Raw genomic sequence first — 24,350 nt, 5'->3', positions numbered from 1 at the left:
GTTGCTAGGTGACCAACTGGTTCCTAGCCACGTCCAAAATATCTCATCCTTCGGGCCAGCACTAGGATAGAGCTGTTCATCAGCTCCTCAGTGGTCTGGTGCCAGCCCTTTATAGGAGAGCTGTTCATCAGCTCCTCAGTGGTCTAGAGTAAAACCAAGATATACTTATAGCTTTTGACAGTGAGGTCATTTGAAATAATAATAAAAACAACCCTGACGCTGCTTTCAAAGAAGGAAAGGCAATTAGTTCTCTAATATTAGAGTTCCCGACTCTTGATTGAATTCGCGTCACTCCTAACAAGTGGTAAGCTCGGGATGCTAATATAACAGGATAATGGAAAGGTTGACGCTTGCATCTATAATGCTTGCAAGGTCCATAATGCGTCTACAATGCTTGAGAGATGAATAATTGCATATTTGAGTCTAGATATGATGCTGGGTTTATTTTTCGCTTTCAAAAACACACAATGGAAGAAATTAAATGTTTGAAATAACCGTTCAATAAAGTCATTCTAAGAAAACTAATATTGTTAGGAGTTGGCGAACAAATAGTTTCATTATAGTCTTGAGTAGTTCATTTACGTGTAAATCGTCAATAGCAAGAGTACTATGTCATTTGTTTTCTGTTCACTCAAGTTTTTTCCTAACTCCTACGTCTTTTCATCCTTCAAAAAGCAGGTATATCGGTTCCTTCGGCCATGGGTTAGATAAGGACATGAAATAGCCAATACGTCTGGTTTGTAAATTCAATGATGGGGTATGTTGCATTCAATGCATTTCAGCTGTGTTCGAGGTCGCTTTGCTAACTGCATAAGTCTATAATCCGGTGGTCCGAAGTTCGATTCCCGGCTCGGCCAACGCGAAATCAGAGGAATTTATTTCTGGTGATAGAAATTCATTTCTCGGTATAATGTGGTTCGGATCCCACAATAAGCTGTAGGTCCCGTTGCTAGGTGACCAATTGGTTCCTAGCCACGTAAAAATATCTAATCCTTCGGGCCAGCACTAGGAGAGCTGTTAATCAGTTCAGTGGTCTGGTTAAACTAAGATATACTTAACTTTTAACTTAACAATGCCAAGCAAAATAATTTTATAATTTTAACAACAAAACTACGAATTCCAAGTTTCATATTTAAAATAATTGATAATTTCATAGTGCATAAATCAGCACAAAAATGCCCCATTGAGTAATAATGATAAAAAAAAAAAACCTAGCTCACATTACACCTTGTTGAATTCGAACCCTTATTAAAAAAAAAACTACTCACTGGTGTAAAAGGGTTGGCTATAAACATCAGGCTAGCACCCAACAAGACAAAATACTGAACAGAACTGAGAATAAAAGCCTGAAAATCAAATAATTTCTTCATCATTGGTCCGCTACAAATCATTTTCACAAAATCGAACTAAAACCCATCGATAGGTCTAACCAAAGACGTCAAATCAGTCGTCGCATATCTGATAATGATTACATTCTTCTGCCACGAGGACATTTTCAATCAGCAAAAAGAAATACACAGTCAATGGTTCCAACGTTTCAGGACCGAGCGGCTCACAGGTGCATCGTGAAAGACTTAATAATGAATGAGACTAACAACAATAATAATTTATTTTCAAAACAACACCTAGAGATACAGGCACATTCTTTTAACTCTTAAAATATGGACTGTAAATGTTGGAAACAATCCAAATAGCAAAACTTTAATATTTAACAAAACTCTAGGATTTAGATGATATTTAATGATTTACATATAAACGTGACGTTGCTAATGTTTGGTGATACTGATGTTTGGTGATCCTAAGTGCTACAGTTTGTAATGGCAGCTAATCCGGATGCTCAGTACATACATAACATACATACATACATGCGTATGTGTATATGTGTGTATATATATGTCTGTGTGTGTATGTATATATACAATTCTTCATTCCTTTCTAAGTACTTTATTGAGCTGCTGACGTTTCAAGACTTTTAGTACCATTTTCAAAACTACATAATAAAAGAAATAAACATTAAAAAAAAGTTTTTTAATGTCTGGTTTTTTTTATGTCCGTTTCTTTTATTATGTAGTTTTGAAAACGGGGCTCAACGCCTTGAAACGCCAGCAGCTTCATAAAGTACTTAGAAAGGAATGAAGAATTGTCCTTCCTCCTTCGCACCAAATGGCTGTTTACTGGATTGATGGAGCCCACCCTTAACTTCGCTATAATATTATATATATTAATAATTATATATATAATTATATATAATATATATATTAATATATATGATAATATATTATACATAATAATATAATATATATTATTATATTATTAATAATATACACATATACATATACATAGATAGATAGATAGATAGATAGGCTTCTTAGATAGGTGACAGATGCACTGTTCTCGTACAATGTGTGTGTGTGTGGTGTGTGTGTGTGTGTGTGTGAACATCTGGGCAGGCAACGTGTACCCACTGAATGTATGTTTGTATCTGTCACGACATGAAAATCTCGTACTAATTACCACATTAGAACCTTTATATCTTCGTTTAACCTCCCTTCCCTTTTCTATCTAGTCTTTCTATACTTATCCTATCTTTTCCTATCTTCACATCTTATTATTATTATTATTATTATTTATTCACACCAGCGTTCAATTCCCCCCGTTTCATCTTTATTGCATTTATATGATTCTTTTGCGTTTTCTCTTATCCTTTCCTTCTCACATTTGTGGCTCCTATTCCATTCATTCGCCTCTTATCTTCGCCTATACGTCTACTCCCTTCTCCGCGTCATTCCTGTAAGTGCCATTTAATCTCATTTTTCTCCTCCCGGTAGAAGACCCCCTCCCTCCCCACCCCCTCCCCTCCTCCTCCTCCTCCTACCTCCTCCCACCTCCTCCTCCTCCTCCCTCATTCCTTTTTTCCAAGTGATCTCTTGGCCATCATTCTTCAGGAAACTTCGGCCATATACTGAATAACTGCCGAGAGAGACTCGCCGATTATCGGTTTTCTTCAAGCCCGGATAATCTCATTTGCTTTTAAACAAACCAAAAAAAAATAATACACACACACAAACACACACATATATACATACATACATACATACATATACATACATATATATACATATATATATATATATATATATATATAATACTACATATATATTATATATATAATATAAATATATATATATATATATATATATATATATATATATATATATATATATACATCCAGCTACAAATGTCCTTTATATCTAATTCGCTCTACCTCGGAATTAATATAATATATTTCCATGTATGTTAACCGAAAGGGGAATGTTTTTTTTTTTTTAGTTGATAAGAAATTTGTCGGCTCAGGGGCTCGAACCACGGAACCTTGCAAGAATTCAGGACTTACATTGACGGCGTTTTAACCCACGATGCACCTGCCTGAATTCTTGGTACCGAGGTTCGAGCCCACGAGCCGGCGAATTTCTTAGCAACTAAAAAGTTCCCCTTCGGTTAACATATATATATATATATATATATATATATATATATAGATATATATATATATATATATATATATATATATACTACAATCTATTTTATATTAAATGAATGTCAGGATAACTGAATGCTCTCCCCAATAAGTGAGCTTTATATATTACATACAAGCATCCACACTCCTCTATGCATAAAATTCATGTATACGATATTCATTTAATATGATACAAATACAGTCTAACTTTTTTCTGTCCTAACATTTCTTAAAGCAGAGATCTTGACAGATGGCAACAGGACCAAAATAACTTTCATTCAGCCACCTCTTAGCAGATCCATTTGTAAAACTAAGGACTATTTGACGATCGTTCATAAAACACTCACTTAGCTAGACTTTCATGCGAACACTAATAGCTTTTCTCCTGCGCCGATAGCCGCAACGAAGCGTTTAATACTGTCACTGAATCGTACACAAAATGGACATTTTCTAACTACCAATATAGATTAAAACAAGTAAAAAAATCTTCGGCGCAATCGAGTTTTCTGTACAGCCGCTACAGCGCATAATCAAGGCCACCGAAAATACATCTATCTATCTTTCGTGGTCTCTGTGTAATGCTGTATGAGCCGCGGCCCACGAAACCTGAACCACGGCCCGTTGGTGGCCTACCCATATCGTTGCTAGGAGGATGATTAAGGCTAATTTTAACCTTGAATAAAATCAAAGCTACTGAGGCTAGAGGGCTGTAATTTGGTGTTTGATGATTGAAGGATGGATGATCAACAAACCAACTGCAGCCCTCTAGCCTCATTAGTTCTTTAAGATCTGAGGGCGGACACTAAAACGTGCGGACGGGCAGTCAAATCCAGCACAATAGTTTTCGTTTTGAAAACTGTTAAGTGAAGCAACACTTTATAGATGTTTTATTTTAACTGCTTCCAGTTCCAAAGCAATATTCCAAGCGCTAATTAACACGACAAAAAATTAGAAAAGAAATCCTTATTGGCGCTTGTAGGTCAGATGCCAGCCGCTGAATAATTCGTCCCAGGTCAGAATTCTCGTTAAAGAATTCTCGTTAAAATCCTCACAACAGAAAATACTCAACGATGCTTTTCCTCTGTATTCCAATACTGTGCTACATTCTGTTCTGTCTATATTTCAGTTTACAAAACAATTAAAAGATGATACGCGCTTTCATTCTCTTCGTACCCAAGGGCTTACTTGCCAAGGAATTTTGTCATCATTATACATGATACCGTGCATCTCATCTCGCAAGATTAGTCATCCATTAAAAAGTCTTTAAAAAATATTTCAAAAATACACATCCCATATTGTTTCTTTGTATGGTGTGTTTACTTTGCACGGAACCAGCGGTTATTCAGCAACGGGACCAACGGCTTTACGCGACTTCCGAACCACGTCGAGAGTGAACTTCTATCACTAGAAATGCACATCTCTGACCCCTCAGTGGAATGCCCGAGAATCGACCTCGCGGCCACCGAGGTGGCAGGCCGACACCATACCGATCACGCCACTGAGGCGCTAGATCCCATTTTGTCTGATACTGCAAGGATGTGAGTTAGGTTTTGGGATGTTTTTTTATTTATTTTTTTTTTTTACGAAGTTTATCTAATCCCTTCTTCCATAATGTGGATTTCTGTGCATCATTTTGAATCTTTTTCAGGAATAGAATGGAACGTAAAATTTAGGACGAACGCCAAGTAATGGGGCCTACGAGGTTCATTCGACGCTGAAAAGGACGCTGCGCAAAGAACCTTTAAGTAACGCCTACAGTGCACCACGTCAAGGTGCGCTGATGAAACTGCCCACCTCCGGGGCGGACACAGTCTCTCAAGTCACGCTTCTCCCTACACCATAGAAAAATTCTCTGATCTATGGTTTCTCAAGCATCTTACAAACTGTTCCTCGGCGAAGCGCGCGATCTACAATTTCCTGGCAGGTATCGTAGTTTCAATCCGACTAATAATAATATGTTGTTCAGGTAAAATCTGATCAATAACTCAATACCTGACATGGATATGCAATATATACAGTTCAGTGACTAATATAAAATTCCTCATGTGACTAAATTTAAATTCACCAAACATTCTGGGAATATTGCCAGATCAATATACACACACACACACACACACACACACACACACACACACATATATATATATATATATATATATATATATATATATTATATATATATATATATATCCCCTACTGGACACTACTTCTCTTTTAAGAGTAGTCTTACAGTTAAAATTTTGAAAAAGACGTCATTTCACTTCTTCGAAATGTGAATACCACGTTTGACGAGAATCTCTCCAACATTGTCCAAGCAGTTCCGATGACAAAATAAGTGATACACACAGAGACAGAGAAGGAACAAAATCATCTCAATTCGTGTATATTTAAGCACAATAGCCCACGTTTGTATACCACGTCTGTGTAAGGTAATGGAGTGGTACAGTTAACAGACCCACAGACACCATAACAGTTAAAACATGATTTACCTTTTGAACCAAGCTTAATATTTTTGAAACTTCACTTCGTAACTAGAGAGATCCAACTCAGTACAGAGCAATAAGGTTAAGGGAAATTACTTTGTATAAGTGTGAAACTAAACTTTGGAGAGAGAAGAGAGAGAGAAGAGAGAGAGAGAGAGATGAGAGAGAGAGAGAGGGGGGGGGGGGGGGGGGGGGGGGGGGGGGGGGGGGGGGGGAGAGAGGGGGGGGGGGGGGGGGGGGGGGGGGGGGGCATACTACAGGACATTTACATATACCTTCGCAACCAGAAAGGGCGCGATACGATTTCGAGGTGTGATACCACTGTATATTCATAGGCAACTTTGTAACGAGAGCTATGCATATTCGGGACTTCTTTTCCGTGTGTCCCCCATATGGAAACAAAAGCATTTGTATATGCATAAGTCCCGGCAAACACACAAATACCAGAAGGAAACTCGATGCGTTAGCGAGCAACAACCGCGTTCAAGAGAATATTGCCTTGTTGGCTGGGGGAATTAGCATAGCCCCCAGAGGGACGCCTTGCGGTTGAGAACGCGTTGGCACAAGTTACGGAAAGACTACCGGTAACTATTTCATTTTTCTTATTTTCTTTTTTCTCCTTATTACCTCAGCTGCTTCTGAAATGGTGATTATGAACACAAGTAATGATTTTGTTACCTATTTTCTTGTTACTGTTATTACCTTATTCTTCAGCTGCTTCTGAAATGGTGACAGGTATGTTGCTATGAATAGCAGGCGCGTAAAAAAATAGAAATAGTAGAAAAATGAACTAAAAAAAGTAAAATAACACGAAAGAGCGAAGAAGGAGAGTGTAAAATAACAGAAAGGCGAAAGAGAGACAGGAAAAGGAAGGAATGAAGTCGAGAACAGCCAAATCTGCGAAAACGAATGAGATCGAGGTTATCTAAATCTGCCCAAAACTTCAGTTCGCTGATTTTTGATCCCGTGGGTTTTCATTCAAGTCTGCGAGTGAGTCAGTCCGTTTCTCATCATTTGACTCAAGAATCAACATAGTGAAAAATCACAATTGCAGACAAGAATATAAAATCCGTAAAGCAAAAATATTATCATTATTATGTAAATACTACCGAACATAATGAGAAATTTCTGTATGATAAATTCGTAAAGTAACTAAATCTACGGACATAAACAGCCCTCTTTCACGAGCAGAACCAGCTCTGTTTCATGGAATCCCTTCTCATCCCCACCCCCTTCAGAGGGTGGGGGGGGGGGAGGTAGGCTGAAACCCCATTATAAACCATCTTAGGAGTCCCCATTATAACCCTGCCAAGTTTCACACCCATCGGACCAACCGTTTGGCCGTGATTGAATGACAGACGGACGGACAGACATAACGCCCATTATAGTAAGATATGTCTATAATTTTTTACATTCGTAACGCAAAACTATTTCTTTAATGCACAGATCGATGGACTAAGCAATCTTATGCCATACTTAATCCAAATTATTGAATAGAATATAGAACTTGAGCTAAAGAACAAGCGCTGGGACCTATGAGGTCGTTCAGTGCTGAAATGGAAACTAACAGCAAAATGGTTAGATAGGTGTAACAGGAGGAAAAACTCGCTGTTGCACTATGATCAGCTGTTTGGATAGGGTGGAACATAAGATGGAAGAAAGGGAATACGAACGGAGGTACAGTAAAAGGAGTAAAAGGGCTTGCAGCTAGGGGTCGAATGGACGCTTGCAAAGAACCTTAATTAATGCCGACAGTGCATCGCATAGGTGTACTGTCGGCACTACCCCGCTACGGAGTATTTTTTCTGATGAAAAAATCGATAGATTGAGCAAACTTATACTATACTTTTACGAATTTTGATGGGAACATGTAGTGAAAAAGAGAAAAATAAGAAATTGACTAAAAAATTATTTTTAGTTTTTATCTGGATGAAAAGTGCTTCATATATCCGTTTGTTATTTATAACCTTTCATTCCAAAAAACTTTCAAGCTTTCAACTTTCTAAACTTTCCTCTTACGCTTTCAACTTTCTAAACTTTCCCTTTCAAGCTTTCAACTTTCTAACTTTCCATTTCAAGCTTTCAGCTTTCTATGTTTTCCCTTTCAAGCTTTCAACTTTCTAAACTTTCCCTTTTAAGCTTTTAATTTCTGAACTTTCCTTTCAAGCTTTCAACTTTCTAAACTTTCCCTTTCAAGCTTTTAACTTTCTAAACTTTCCTTTCAAGCTTTCAACTTTCTAAACTTTCCCTTTCAAGCTTTCAACTTTCTAAACTTTCCTTTCAAGCTTTCAACTTTCTAAACTTTCCTTTCAAGCTTTTAACTTTCTAAACTTTCCCTTTCAAGCTTTTAACTTTCTAAACTTTCCTTTCAAGCTTTTAACTTTCTAAACTTTCCTTTCAAGCTTTCAACTTTCTAAACTTTCCCTTTCAAGCTTTCAACTTTCTAAACTTTCCTTTCAAGCTTTTAACTTTCTAAACTTTCCTTTCAAGCTTTCAACTTTCTAAACTTTCCTTTCAAGCTTTTAACTTTCTAAACTTTCCTTTCAAGCTTTCAACTTTCTAAACTTTCCCTTTCAAGATTTCAACTTTCTGAACTTTCCCTTTCAAGCTTTCAACTTTCTGAACTTTCCTTTCAAGCTTTCAACTTTCTAAACTTTCCTTTCAAGCTTTCAACTTTCTAAACTTTCCCTTTCAAGCTTTTAACTTTCTAAACTTTCCTTTCAAGCTTTCAACTTTCTAAACTTTCCTTTCAAGCTTTCAACTTTCTAAACTTTCCCTTTCAAGCTTTTAACTTTCTGAACTTTCCTTTCAAACTTTCAACTTTCTAAACTTTCCCTTTCAAGCTTTCAACTTTCTAAACTTTCCCTTTCAAACTTTCAACTTTCTAAACTTTCCCTTTCAAAGTTTCAACTTTCTAAACTTTCCCTTTCAAGCTTTCAACTTTCTAAACTTTCCATTTCAAGCTTTCAACTTTCTAAACTTTCCTTTCAAACTTTCAAATTTCTATATTTTACCTTTCAAGCTTTCAACTTTCTAAACTTTCCCTTTCAAGCTTTCAACTTTCTAAACTTTCCTTTCGAACTTTCAACTTTCTAAACTTTCCTTTCCAGCTTTCAACTTTCTATATTTTCCCTTTCAAGCATTTAACTTTCTAAACTTTCCCTTTCAAGCTTTCATCTTTCTAACTTTCCATTTCAAGCTTTCAACTTTCAATTCTACAACCCTTCTGTTGATTCCAGTAAATTTTGCGTCCCTCAATTAATCAACAGTTCCTGGAAATATTCATTCCACCACCGGGACTGGATTTTTCTGGAATCAAAATAACTTTTCCTTGACTAACTCCATTTATATTCAGTATACCCACTGCATATCAAATCATTAATATCTCGATGTTTAATGTCCTTTTATTAATAATTTATGACTATGAGATTTTCATATTTAATCAAAGTACTTCACTAAACCCACATTTTACCTTTTAACGTTTTTTTCCCATTTCATTCCCATTAATTAGTAACTTATTTTTTGAGCTTAAAACAAAAATTTTATTTTGATTTCACTATACGTTCCAGTTAACTATAAACTTCCATTGCATTTTCTTTTCTCTCTTCGTCAAGCATCTGTGGCCATATACGCCCACTGACGCATACGGGAATCCCCATTACCATCCAAAATTCCCACCTGACCCACACCGTCTTCGCTACTTTTAACATTAAACAGCTTCTTCACTTATATAAATTTCCCCTTCGAGGTACCATAATTTCCCTTTTCAGTTTTCTGAAAAAGAAAACTTATCGTCGTGCCTGCTTTGTCCATCCGTCCGCACTTGTGTGTTCGCACTTTTTCTGTCCGCCCTCAGATCTTAAAGACTACTAAGGCTAGAGGGCTGCAAATTGGTATGCTGACCATCCACCCTCCAATCATCAAACATACCAAGTTGCAGCCCTCTACATTCATTAGTTTCTATTTTATTTAAGGTTAAAGTTAACCAGAATCGTGTTTTGGGCAACGATATAAAAAAGGCCACGCCGGGCCGTGGGCATAGGTTCATGGGCCGCGGCTCATACGGTATTACACCGACACCAACCAAAAGGCAGGTCTATTTTCAGTGACCTTCATTATACGTTGTAGCGGCTGTACAAAAAACTTGATTGCGCCGAAGGAACTTCGGCGAATTTCTTTCTTAAATTCCTTTGTCTTGACGGGTATCTACATCAAAGTTTGCTATAGATAAACAATGGTTGGGTCTATATTCAGTAAATCTTCTTTTCACTTTCTTACAATACTATAACGGGCGTTATGTCTGTCCGTCCGTCTGTCGTTCAATCACGGCCAAACGGCTGATCCGATGGGCATGAAACTTGGCAGGGTTATGGTGAGGACCCTTAAGATGGTTTATAATGGGGTTTCATCCTACCTCTTCCCTCCACCTCCGAAGGGGGTGGGGGTGAGAAGGGATTCCATGAAACGGGGCTGGTTATGCCCGTAGAATTAGTTACTTTACTCATTTATTTTCATACATAATTTCTGTATACAACAGACTTATCATTTGGAAAAGAATACTATAGGGTAAACATCAATAGTTAAAAAAACTAGCGAGTCAATTATATGAAGCTGCACATGAATATGCTTTTAGTAAGGATTGGTAAATTGCTAGTGCAGCTGAATTACTCCAGTTAGAAAGGAGAACTGAACGGTTAAGCCAGCAAAAAAAAAAAAAAAAAAAAAAAAAAAAAATCCTCCTCGCTTGCATTTCTTTTACTCTTTCCTTCCCGAAAGTCTGCAACAATATCTCACCTCTCACTCAGACGGATAACTGAGCAAATCCAATTCCCCTTTGTGGCTGAACATGACGAGGAAATGTAGCAGATCATTGCAGGCTTAAAAGAGACCTCTTTTTTTGCAGTATTCAAAGTTCCTTTTTACGGGACATTCTGTCACAGTTAGCAATTACCATCAACACTAAACCTTGGCATGATGACCGCTAGACTCAAGTTGGCATCTTTTGTGAGAGCAACGGACAAAAATTAGGAAGACGATGTTTTTGAATGTTGTTTTATATCGTAGCAGAACAAGGTAAAATTTCTTTAAAAAAAAGAAGAAAAAAAGGGGTGTCTAGCTACCTAATAAACTTCTTAATCTTGCCATTAGCTTATCTATCCACTACATCAATCGTTTTACCAGCCATCCTGAATGAGATTAATGGTAAAAAATAATAGGTGATAATGCAGACAGAATGAAATAACGGGCAACAAATGTGTAAAAAAACTAAAAAAAACTGGGACTTACTGAATAAATAAACGATTGGTGCTATTCAGGAAGAAATAGAAAAGATGACGTAGCGAAAATATATACTAGGATTACGTTTGGTAACTGGAGTTACTGAATTACCTCCCAGTAATGAGGAGAACATCAGGAATAAAATTCCCCTAAAGTCACCTAAAGGTTATCTATATAAAGCAAATTCATAATTACTCTACGAGAGAAAATGTGTCTATTTAAGCCTGTTGCCTCATCCTTCTGTTTTCCAAGAATTACCACTTTTCGTAATTATTTTGACATCAATGAACTTTTTTATCAATGATTTCTTTCTCAAAAATTCAGAATTACTTTATAAAAGAAAATGTCTTTTATTTAATTCAGTTGCGTCATCCTTTTGTTTCCTAAGAATTAGTAACCACTTTCCGCAGAATATCTTCCATCACGTTTTAGTTAAATGTTTCAGAATTACTCTAAAAACAATTATCGTTTTAATCTAATTCAGCTTTATTATCCTTCTGCTTTCTATGAAATACTAACCACTTTTCGTTGGGCTTTTGTGATCAATTATTTTTGTATCAATGTTTTCTTTCTTAGGACTTCAGAATCCCTCTTCAAAAGCCTGTGACATCAATGATTCTATCAACGTTTAATAAGAACTACTTTCGTAACCACTTGTACAACAATGACAACATTCTTTTAAACTATGCCTTTTTCAGAGTGATCATTTTCACATTCTAGATACTCTACAGAATATTTTTTTCCTTTTTTTTTACAATTAGAAACCACTTTTCGTAACCCCTTAGACAACAATGACATTGTTTTTATCTATTCTTTCTTCAGTGTAATCATTTCCATCTGAATATTCTATGGAATCTTTTTTTATATAGAATCAGAAACCACTTTCTTTCATAATCCTCAAAGACATCTTTTTTTAAATTTATCTCTTCTTTAGAGTAATAATTTCCATCTAAATATTCTAAGGAATCTTTTATCTTATAGGATCAGAAACCACTTTCTTTGATAACCCTCAAAGACAATTATTATAACAGTAATCATTTTTCGTCTAAATATTCTAGAGAGTGACTGATTTTTTTATCATAGAATTAGAAACCGGGTTCTTTGATAAACTACAAAGGCCATTCTTAATCTGTTCTTTCTTCAGAGTAATCATTTCCATCTGAATATTCTAAGGAATCTGATTTTTATAGAATTAGAAACCACTTTCTTTGATAGGCAAGACATTTCATAACAGTAATCATTTTCATCTAAATATTCTGGAGAACGATTGATTTTTTCCTGATAGCATTAGAAACCACTTTCTTTGATAAGCCACAAAGGCAATCATTTAATGTGTTCTCTCTTCAGAGTAATCATTCCCAATCTGAATATTCTACAGAATTAGAATTAGAATTAGAATTAGAAACCGGGATCTTTGACGAACCTCTGAACAAATCCCAAAGCGTCTCATTCTTATTGTTTCCTTTATTCGACGACTTCGAAAAGGAGCGCCTGGAACAATTCCAGAGTCGTTCTCAACGTACCCTCACTGGGGCTGCGGGAATCGGCAGAAATCGGAACGTGGTGACGATGGCGGCTAGGGAGAGAGAGAGAGAGAGAGAGAGAGAGAGAGAGAGAGATAAATTTTCTTACTTATGACAGGCTTCAAGAATATTTCAGAGTGGAAGTATGTTACTTGAGAGAGAGAGAGAGAGAGAGAGAGATGAAGTCAGCTAAAAATGTGAAAAGGAAAAGAAAGTGACTGTAGGTTATAAGAGAGAGAGAGAGAGAGAGAGATATTAACTCATTAGTATATGGGAAAAACTCGACAATAATGAAACACTTCCATCTAGATTCCAATGCATATATATATATATAATATATATATATATATATATATATATATATATATATATATATATATATATATATATATGTATATATATATATAGGTATATATATATCCATATATATGTGTTATATATTATATACATACACGTATATATACACTATATGTATGTGTATATTTATATATACATTATTTATATATAAACACATATACAACTCTTCCGGTAATGCATGCTGTAATAGTTCCAATAAGAAAAACATTATATAGAGAAAACGCCCAACCCGAACCCACCCCAACTTTTATTTCAGTCCGAATTTCAATTCCGCGGGTGGAATTCTCAAACGCTTGCTCTAAGGATCTCAAAAAAAGAAGAAGAAAAAAACTTTTACCTTTCCAATGACACTGACGATTCTTTTGTTGTGATTAACTTTTTTTCTACTTGCTAAAAAGTGAACAAAATGTTGCTGCTATTACAACAACAATGATGTCAACAAAAAATAACAACAATAACAGGGGTAATATCATGAAAAATAAAATATATGAACCATATGGAAACCATACTTACAACCGAGTATAAGCATATGTACCAATTCCTAACAGTAAAGACAGCTCTATGCAATTATATATATATATATATATATATATATATATATATATATATATATATAAATGTATATATATATATACTATTATATATAAATGTATATATATATATATATATATATATATATATATATATATATATATATATATATATATATATATATATATATTAATACATACTCCATACGCTATGAAAATGTCACTATCAACATCATGGCGGTTCGGCTGGTTAGTTGGGGCTGAATAAACCTTTCAGCTTTAAGAAAGCAACAGTAGAGGAGGGGCCCGGGGGGAGGGAGGAGAGGGGGAGGGCGGTGAGAGAGGAGAAGGGTGGAATGGGAGGGGAGGGGAGGAAGGTAAGTTAAGCCGGGGGCTGGGGTTACGGGAACGGTTAAGGGATAGGGAGGAGGAGGAGGAGGAGAGGGGGGGAGGGGGAAGGGGGAGGGGAGGGGAGGGAGGGGAGGTGGAGGGGGTTAGGGGAAGCGGCCACTTGCCACACAGCGGAAAACTTCAAGTGTAATCGTCACGTGCGCATGATTTTTTTCTTCTTTTTTTTTTTTTTTTTTTTTACCCCTTTACTTTTGGTTTTGTTTTTTGAGACATTTGCAGGCATAATAATAACGATTATAGGCATAACACGTACGCTTTACATGGGCATGCGCGTGTTTGTATACATAGACACGCGTTTACACACATTATGTATACATATATATATATATATATATATATATATATATATATTATATATATATATATATATAGATAGAGAGATAGATATGTACACAAACCTACGTTAAGCCGCAAATAGCGTTCAGTATTGATTTCCTATACCTTTGGGAATAATTTACACCCAAGGGATTAATAATTATAAATATATATATATATATTATATATATATATATATATATGTGTGTGTGTGTGTGTGTGTTAGTTGTGTATGAGCACACTTTCACAAAACTGCGTCAGCACTTATGAAAATACAAGGTTACAACCACGTACGTAGACATGTGCAATGTATTCCGTCATTATTAAAAAAAAATGAACGCACTAAAATACCATACTTGCTCACAGACCTTAATCTGGAAAATATATATATATATATATATATATATATATATATATATATATATATATATATATATATATATATATATATATATACACACAACGTATGTACAGGTCACAGAGGTGACGCGCGCTTTTTATAGACCTCGTATAATGTATTATTTTTAATTAAGCAACGAGGGGAAGAAGCCCGACCGCGCATGCGCTGTCTGTCTTCCTGTGGTTTAAAAAATATGCCCATTATGTGCGTGCACGCCACACGGCCGTGCAGAGCACGCACAGGAATATTGACACACGCGCCTCTCTCTCTCTCTCTCTCTCTCTCTCTCTCTCTCTCTCTCTCTCTCTATATATATATATATATATATATTATATAATATATATATATATAGCGTTACAACTTTAGAGTGGCTTTAGAGTGAGAAAGACAATAATCATTATCTTAATCATACTTAAATTGTTGATTCATTAATGGATGTCACGTAGAAACTCCATATTTAGGTTCATCAGCAGTGCTTTTAACTCCTCATAAACATTACACGATTCACCGCTACTCAACCCACATTATTACGCTTAGTGACTGCCATGTTCATGACCAGTTACGACCCAGCGCAGTCGACTTACAACCACGTACACAGTCGTAAGCCTAGCTCACCCAGGAATCAAACCCAGGTTCCTTTTGCTATTTTGTATTCTCTTATTTAGCCTTCTGGACCCGACTTCTGTAACCACCTAAGTGGAAATTAAGAGCATGCAATATCTTTTTTTTATTGTTATCATTTTCTATTTTTTACTACTATTCTCAATAGTATTACTGCCATTGCCAGAGTATGCAATATGTTTTTTTTAATTGTTATAATTTTTTTTACTGCTATTCTCAATAGTATTACTGCCATTGCCAGAGTATGCAATATGTTTTTTTTTACTAATTTTTTTTACTACCATTCTCAATATTATTACTGCCATTGCTATTATTATGAGCATAATTTTTTATACTTCAGCAGCTGTGTGGATCTTGGCGATTCATCACTTTTTGCATGCTATTCCATGTGTTATTGTCTCTAATTTGTACATTCTATGTATATGGCCTTGAGCTAGAATAGAATCTATTATTATTATTATTATAAAAAAAAACTCATAGTAGCACGAGTCTTCAAAGGGAGAAACAAATCCACAGTTATGTAAATGTACATACTATATTTAAATCTAAAACTAGTTTTACATTTAAATATATAAGTATATTTGCATAACCGTGAATTTGATTCTCCATTATTATTATTAACATTATTATCAATACAGAACTTCAAAATGAAACGTCATCATTTTCTTCGAGAATATTTCCACACTTTCCTGTCAAAGTCTTCTGCTGACGTAAACAAAACAAGACAGCAGATCGGAGCACAAACAAAAAATAAAATAGGTTACTACAGAAATAAAAAAGTATATTGCGTTAAACTAGAAATAAAAGACAAACGAGGTGAAACACCATCAAATACATAGGACAGGAAGTTGAGAAGGGAACAAAAATCGGAAATATTTGGAAATTGGCCAGATTAGTCATACATACAGACTAGAGACAGCAAATTGTAAAAGGCCACGGAAAAGCTATCAAGTTACTTTAGACAAACTGTATATAATAATAATAATAATAATAATACTATTAATAATAATAATAATATATTTCAGCTTATACAGATAAACTATATCATAGCCATCAAAGTCATTCTCTCTCTCTCTCTCTCTCTCTCTCTCTCTCTCTCTCTCTCTCTCTCTCTCTCTCTCTCTCTCTCTCGTTTTCTATTATTATTATTATAATAATAATAATAATAATAATAATAATAATAATAACAATAATAATAACAATAATAATAATAATAATAATAATAATAATAATAATAATAATAAGCGCTATAGTCAACATTTTTATTTCTGCTTTTCAACACTCGAGAATCATTTTTCTTTTTTTTCTTTTATTTTGTTTGACTATTGTAATTTCACTGAAGTGTACTAGTTTTAAGTTACTATGTTTTCTTGTCTGATTAGTGTGCTTTTAATGATGGTAACGTAGTTTATAAGAACAGATAAATAAACAAATAAAAAATTAGTCACAAGTGTGGTTTTTCTTTGATTTGTGTTTTACCAGTAAAAAATTTAAAGTTTTGGTTTATTTGCCTGTATTAGGTCAAAAATAGCTTAATGTGTTGAAGCCGATACGTCCCAATGGAATAAAAATGTTAGTAATCAATAATAATAATAATAATAATAACTTTTTCCATGGCATTTAATTTGTATAGAGTCTCCTCTATTTGTTTTACAACTTTCTTTTCATTTGTAATAATAATAATAATAATAATAATAATAATAATAATAATAATAATAATAATAATACTCCGCAGCATAGATCAGAAAACCAGGAAACATATGACAATACACAAAGCACTACACCCAAGAGCAAATACGGACAAACTATACATAACACGAAAGGAAGGAGGGAGAGGACTACTAAGTATAGAGGACTGCGTCAACATCGAAAACAGAGCACTGGGGAAATATCTGAAAACCAGTGAAGACGAGTGGCTAAAGAGCACATGGGAAGAAGGACTAATAAAAGTAGACGAAGACCCAGAAATATACAGAGACAGGAGAATGACAGACAGAACAGAGGACTGGCACAACAAACCAATGCACGGACAATACATGAGACAGACTAAAGAACTAGCCAGCGATGACACATGGCAATGGCTACAGAGGGAAGAGCTCAAGAAGGAAACTGAAGGAATGATAACAGCGGCACAAGATCAGGCCCTAAGAACCAGATATATTCAAAGAACGATAGACGGAAATAATAATAATAATAATAATACTGTTAAAAAGAATGGCAGAATTAAGCGAGTTGATTTTATATATTGTTTTTTCTATCTTTAATAATAATAATAATAATAATAATAATAATAATAATAATAGCAGAATGTACAGAGTTTATTTTATACAGAATTCTCTCAATTCTTCTAATGAATTGAGAGAATCCTGTATAAAATAAACTCAGTAAATTCAGCCACTATATTTAACAAAACACGTTAGAAAATCTGTTTCCAGCATACACAAATAAAAATATAATAATAATAATAATAATAATAATAATAATAATAATAATAATAATAATAATAATAATAATAATAATAGCTTTTTTGACGGCATTTAATTCATATAGATTCTTCTGTATTCGTCTTGCAATCCTATTTCCATTAGCACGCAGCTGGCATATTCCTGAATGTCTTAGGTTTATTGTCTCTAACGTGTCGATCGCTTTTGTACTCTCGTAGATGACGACCTGTGCGCTGTCGACACGTAAGAGGAAAAAAAACCCAAAACAATAGAAACCTTTCTTTAATGATGTACCTTAGAGGAAATTAGCCCGCAGTACCAGCCTACGCGCAGATGAAAGGATGATTGTAAGAAGAATAGAGAAGATTCTATACAAATGAAATGCCGTGGGAACGGCTATACTTTTCAATGCTACTGCCCGTAGAGACGAGGGTCTCCTGCATAATAATTAATAATATAATAATAATAATAATAATAATAATAATAATAATAATAATAATAATAATAATAATAATAATAATAACTGATAGATTTCGCCGAAGAATAACGAGGATTCTATACAAATTAAATGTCGTGGAATCAGCTATAATTTTCAATGCTACTGCCCACAGACAGGGTCTCCTGCCCAATAATAATAATAACAATAATAATAATAATAATAACTATTAGATCTTGCCTGAAGAATAAAGAGGATTCTATACAATTTAAATACCGTGGGAACAGCTATAATTTCCATTGCTATATACTACCCTCAGAGTGGTCTCCTGGCCAATAATATAATAATAATAATAATAATAATAATAATAATAATAATAATAATAATAATAATAATAATATGTTTTGTTAAAGATGATGGCAGCATCAGTGGAATTGATTTTATATATGGTCTTTTCAATTCTTCTTATTATTCTCTTCTCATCAGGGCCTGATATTGCTAATAGCTGGCCGATGTTCATATCTTGGTTAAAGAAATGTTTTCTAAAAATACTAATTTATTGTTATGATAACAAAAGTGGTTAACAAATCTTAGTCTAAGGGCGTAAGGAATTTCCAACGTTTCCAACCGTATCATCGGTTCATCTTCAAGGAAAGGTGAGCGTGAACTGATTGGAATGGGGTCGTTCAAATCAGTTCACGCTCACCTTTCCTTGAAGATGAACCGATGATACGGTTGGAAACGTTGGAATTCCATTACGCCCTTAGACTAAGATTTGTTAACCACTTTTGTTATCATAACAATAAATTAGTATTTTTAGAAAACATTTCTTTAACCAAGATATGAACATCGGCCAGCTATTAGCAAATATCAGCCCTGATGAGAAGAGAATAATAAGAAGAATTGAAAAGACCATATATAAAATCAATTCCACTGATGCTGCCATCATCTTTAACAAAACATGTTTGAGAGAGGGTCTCCTACCTTCAAATAATAATAATAATAATAATAATAATAATAATAATAATAATAATAATAATAATAATAATAATAATAATAATAACTTTTAGATCTCGCTGAAGAATAAAGAGGATTCTATACAAATTAAATGTCGTGGAATCAGCTATAATTTTCAATGCTACTGCCCTCAAGAGACGGTCTCCTCCCAATAATAATAATAATAATAATAATAATAATAATAATAATAATAATAATAATAATAACTGATAGATCTCGCCGAACAAAACAGTTCCAGTTGACAACAGGAAAAAAGAACCAATGGTGAAAGTCTTTTGCACAAAATTTGTAAGGACGCTCTGAAGATGATGGCAGGAACCACAGTAAGCTCAGAACAGGACTTTGCAAAGAGCTCTTGCGTGGAAATGTCCATATAACAAAGCTAACAGAAACGTGAATTTCACTCGCGTGTTATTCTCCTGTTACTGATGACAATACTCACACTCAATTGCTATTATTATTACTACATAGTTCACGTCATAAACTTCAAAAGTCCTTGACAGTCGACCTAATTTCTTATGCAGTCGGTTTCTCTCTCTGTCTTTGAAGAGGTTTCAAGTATATTGCTGGCTATTCTAGAACCAAATGTCAATGCCACAAAATGCTAACTTGAATTTATCATGTGAAACTTTATTTTCTTTTCAAATACTATTGCCTCGAATTATCTATTAAGCCTCTATGACACATGTTCCTGATAAACACACTTCTAAAGACTTATAAGTCGTTTTTATTTATTTATTCTTAAAAAATAAAATAGCCCCTTTCTACCATTATCTGCTTTATTGCAGCAGTTATTTGTAATCGGATTATTTTCAGTCATGGCATGCTTCTTAGAAGTCATGGGTTCGCGTCTCCACCAGGACGATGAAAAATCACTGGTTCTGTATCATGATCCGTTACTGCCGCAGTGTGGGGGTCTGCGGTGGGAGGTTGAAACCAACATTCTTTGGAAGCTTGAATTTCAAGTTAATGGCACCTTTAGTGTGATTGTTCCATGTGAATAGTTACATCTACTGAAATAATAATACTTCTCAAGTAAGCTTTGTTTCACAGACTTGAGAATGGTATATTTTATTACGGCCATTATTATTATTATTATTATTATTATTATTATTATTATTATTATTATTATTATTATTATTATTATCCAGAAGATGAACCCTATTCAAATCAACAGGCCCACAGGGGCCACTGATTTGAAATTCAATCTTCCAAAGAATATGCTGATCATTAGGAAGAAGTCAATGGAAACATAAAGAAGACAACTCACTTAATAAAAAAAAAAAGGAAAATAAACTAATAAATTAATAGATGAAAATGCATTAAAATGTAAGGAGAACAGTATTAAGTAGTAATGCATTACGTCTTCTGTGTTTGACTCGACGAAGCCATTTCTTATTTGTCTATGGATATGAAATTCGAATGAATAACTTACATACTGAAGAAGCATAATTATTTATCACATTTCTTTTAGTGTAATGACAAGTCTACCTAACGTGAAATTTTAAATTCGATTTGTTTTTTAAATACTGCCTAGTGCAGCTCAATGTTTATTTATATTTTAAATGCATCCCCCAGCCATTTTCTAGTAATTATTTTTGTGTTAATATTATATGAAGCGATAAACGACGAGGTCTACTATTGTATAAATTATTTTTTCAGTTTCACTGTAAAAGTCAAAATTAAATATTCAATACAACAATGGTAGTGGTCAGTGGTGACCTTTGCCTTCATATACAGGAATCCTCTGTTTTGGTGTGTTTATTTTTGGTAAATATATATACTGACTCTGTGTGTTTGTGTTCATTTTAACAAAGGCAAGTTGGAAAAATATTATGCTTGTGATAAACTGAACATCTGTGATAAACAGCTGACTATCACAACTGTTAGGATAGAATTTTAAAATGTGAATAAATAAAAACAACCGGAAATCCATTTTTCAACCATTAATATATATATATATATATATATATATATATATATATATATATATATATATGTATATATAATATTATATACATAATTTTGAAATTACCTACTGTTCTCAACTCCATGTTTACAAAGGCAGTGATAGTATCTCAAACATTCGTAAGCAAAATGTTCATAAAAAAATAGATAAGTAAATAAAAGGTATTTGTATCCGGATAAATTTTACTCAAAAAAAAAAATCCTTCTTACGCCAATAGTCTAACCTTCTACATAATTTCAGTCAAGTGCACCATTTTAGTATTTCCTATATCCAACCCCCCCACCCACCCCAACAAAAAAAAAAAAAAAAACTGGCTCCTATCCGAAAACACGTTAGAATAAACAAACAAAAAAACAAAAGCAAAAGCCTAACTTCAGCAAAATTTTAATATATTGGAAAAGAAAGTGTCCTGGGTTCAAATTCGGATTCCCACCTGCATCTCCCATCATTTTTACTCATTTATTCATGATCATTTTATCACTTCTTGCATATCGACTGACACTCACTGGCTGCTCCGCGAGCATGAGCCCGTGCCGGCATAATTCAAATTCAAATTCAAAAGCATTATTTCGGACACAAATGGCCACAGACAAACACACAAATAAACATGCATAAAAAGCCTCCAAACTCCGAGAGGATAAAACTTAAAATAAGTATGAGAAATGATTATGAAAGGGAGGTGAAAAATTATGAAATGAATGAGATGCGGATAATGGAACTAAGTGATTCTTCGTACTAAAAGGACATATGCATATGTACCACAACAGAATAAAACAAAGAAATACTATGGTCTTACATAAGGAGCGCACAAAATGCACTAAGCATAAATGATGGTTTTCCAGTGTGAAAATGATTTAATTATACAAGTAAACTGGGTGGGCAACTTCGTCATAATACAGCTGAATCAAAACAACAACAACAACAACAACAACAACAACAACAACTGTATGTGAATCACGGTCCATCTCAAACCTCACCTGTAACTAAGTCATATTTATCAATATGAATTAAATGTACTTTTGAATTAAAACAAGGCGCGATCCGATCTCCAACTTACTAGGGGGTACGTGCTAAAATCCACGGTCAAATAAAGAGTTGATTCACTAATGAAAATTAAAATAAGTACACTATATTTTATCAGAAATAATCTATTTTACACACTTTAACAAGCACAATACTTTTTTTTTTTTTTACATTTTCATTCTAATAAATAAATCATAAATAACCTATCATAAAAATTCCTGAATCTTTAAGTCAACGCGAAACACCTTTTTCAGGCATTTTTAGGCTTTCCTGCCCACCAAGAAGAACAACAACAATGACAAAGTAGTGTCTAGGCTTTCTCCCCGAGTAAGCAATAAAAGTTACCCGCACCCATCTCATACTCGAATCGATTCTCCCGGACTCACAAAACATCTCTTCTCAAAATAATAATAATAATAATAATAATAATAATTCGATGGTATTAATATCAAGGACTATACTCTGTTTTTTTTTCATCTGTCCATCCGCCTGTGGTGTTTTTGTATGGTAACACTGCGTCCCGGGCTTTAGACAGTTACATTCAGCTTACATTCAACGATTATAATGTCCTATTTCGAATATTAACGGTGTAATTCGCATACAGTAAATTATGAAAACACTTTTCAGTTGCAAATGTAAACCCAGATATCCTTTGATTTACCTAAAACTTACAATTAGCGTAACTATCTAAAGCCCGGGACGCAGTGTTACCATACAAAAACACCATAGGCGGATGGACAGATGAAAAAAACAGAGTATAATGACTAATACAAGGAAACTATTGAACCAAAGAAAAACTTCTTTCAGTTTTCTTCTGATGATGGAAAAAGAAACCCACAAGATTACTGAGTATAACTTGTTTACTTGTATTTTCATAGTATTTTACTTAACACTCGAGTACTTTCAGGTCCTAGCTGTGGCCCCTTTCTCAAGGAATGTGTCTTGAGAAAGGGCGACAGATAGGGCCTGAATGTACTCGAGTGTTAAGTAAAATACTGTGTAAAAACTAACAAGTAAAATAGTTATACTCAGTTATCTTGTGGGTTTCTTTTTCCATCTTAAGAAAACTATTATTATTATTATTATTATTATTTTTATTATTATTATTATTATTATTATTATTATTATTATTATTATTATTATTATTATTATTATTAGTTATTATCATTTCATTTCAGTAAACGAAACCTCTTCACATAGAACGAGCACACTAAAGGGGCCACTGACTTGAAATTCAAAGATTCCAAAGAATGTTGGTTTCAACCTCCCACCGCAGACCCCCACACTGCAGCAGTAAATCATCATATGATACAAAGCCAGTGATTTTTCATCGCCCGCGGGGAGACGCGACCCCGCGAAAAAAAAAAAAAAAAAAACTTTCACTAGGTAACAAGACAAAAAGTAGTGTACAAGTCCAGCATACGTGTGCTCTGATTTCTCATTCCTTAAAAGGGTACCGAAGTTTTCTATCAGGTTTTTATTTAGAGTCTTGCGTGGTTTTATTACTGTCTATTTCCTACGGGGTGCTCTATGAGCAAGAGCCCGTGCTGGCATAAGGCCAGCTCAATCTCAAACAAAAACAAGTGTCTATGCTATGCTAAATAGACTGTTCTGTCTTTGGAGTGATGAAAGTTTCATGGCCAACGTCCCGTGACAGTGACGGTATTCTCTCCAGGGAGGATTAAATATGCAAAAAGAATATTAAGGACGCTGAGGAATATCTACTATGGTAGATTCACATCAACCGTGCATTTGATGTCTAGGCCAGTCCCTTACCGACGCTCCTGATTGGCTGTTGATAAGCCAGTCACAGGGCTAGAAACTCTCAATCTCTCTCGAGAGTTCACATAGGCAGGATGTGTTTTATTCCTCTCCTGAGGGATACGTCTTTCAAACGTATACCTCAGAAGAGGTAGAACAGACATCCTGCCCGTGTGAACTCTCGAGTGAGACTGAGAGTTTCCAGCCCTGTGACTGGCTTATCAACAGCCAATCAGGAGCGTCGTAAGGTACGGGCTTAAGACATC

This window comes from Macrobrachium nipponense, chromosome 6 (genome assembly GCF_015104395.2).
Source record: "Macrobrachium nipponense isolate FS-2020 chromosome 6, ASM1510439v2, whole genome shotgun sequence".
In the NCBI taxonomy this organism is placed as follows: Eukaryota; Metazoa; Arthropoda; class Malacostraca; order Decapoda; family Palaemonidae; genus Macrobrachium; species Macrobrachium nipponense.
Note: the sequence above shows the minus strand (reverse complement) of the source record.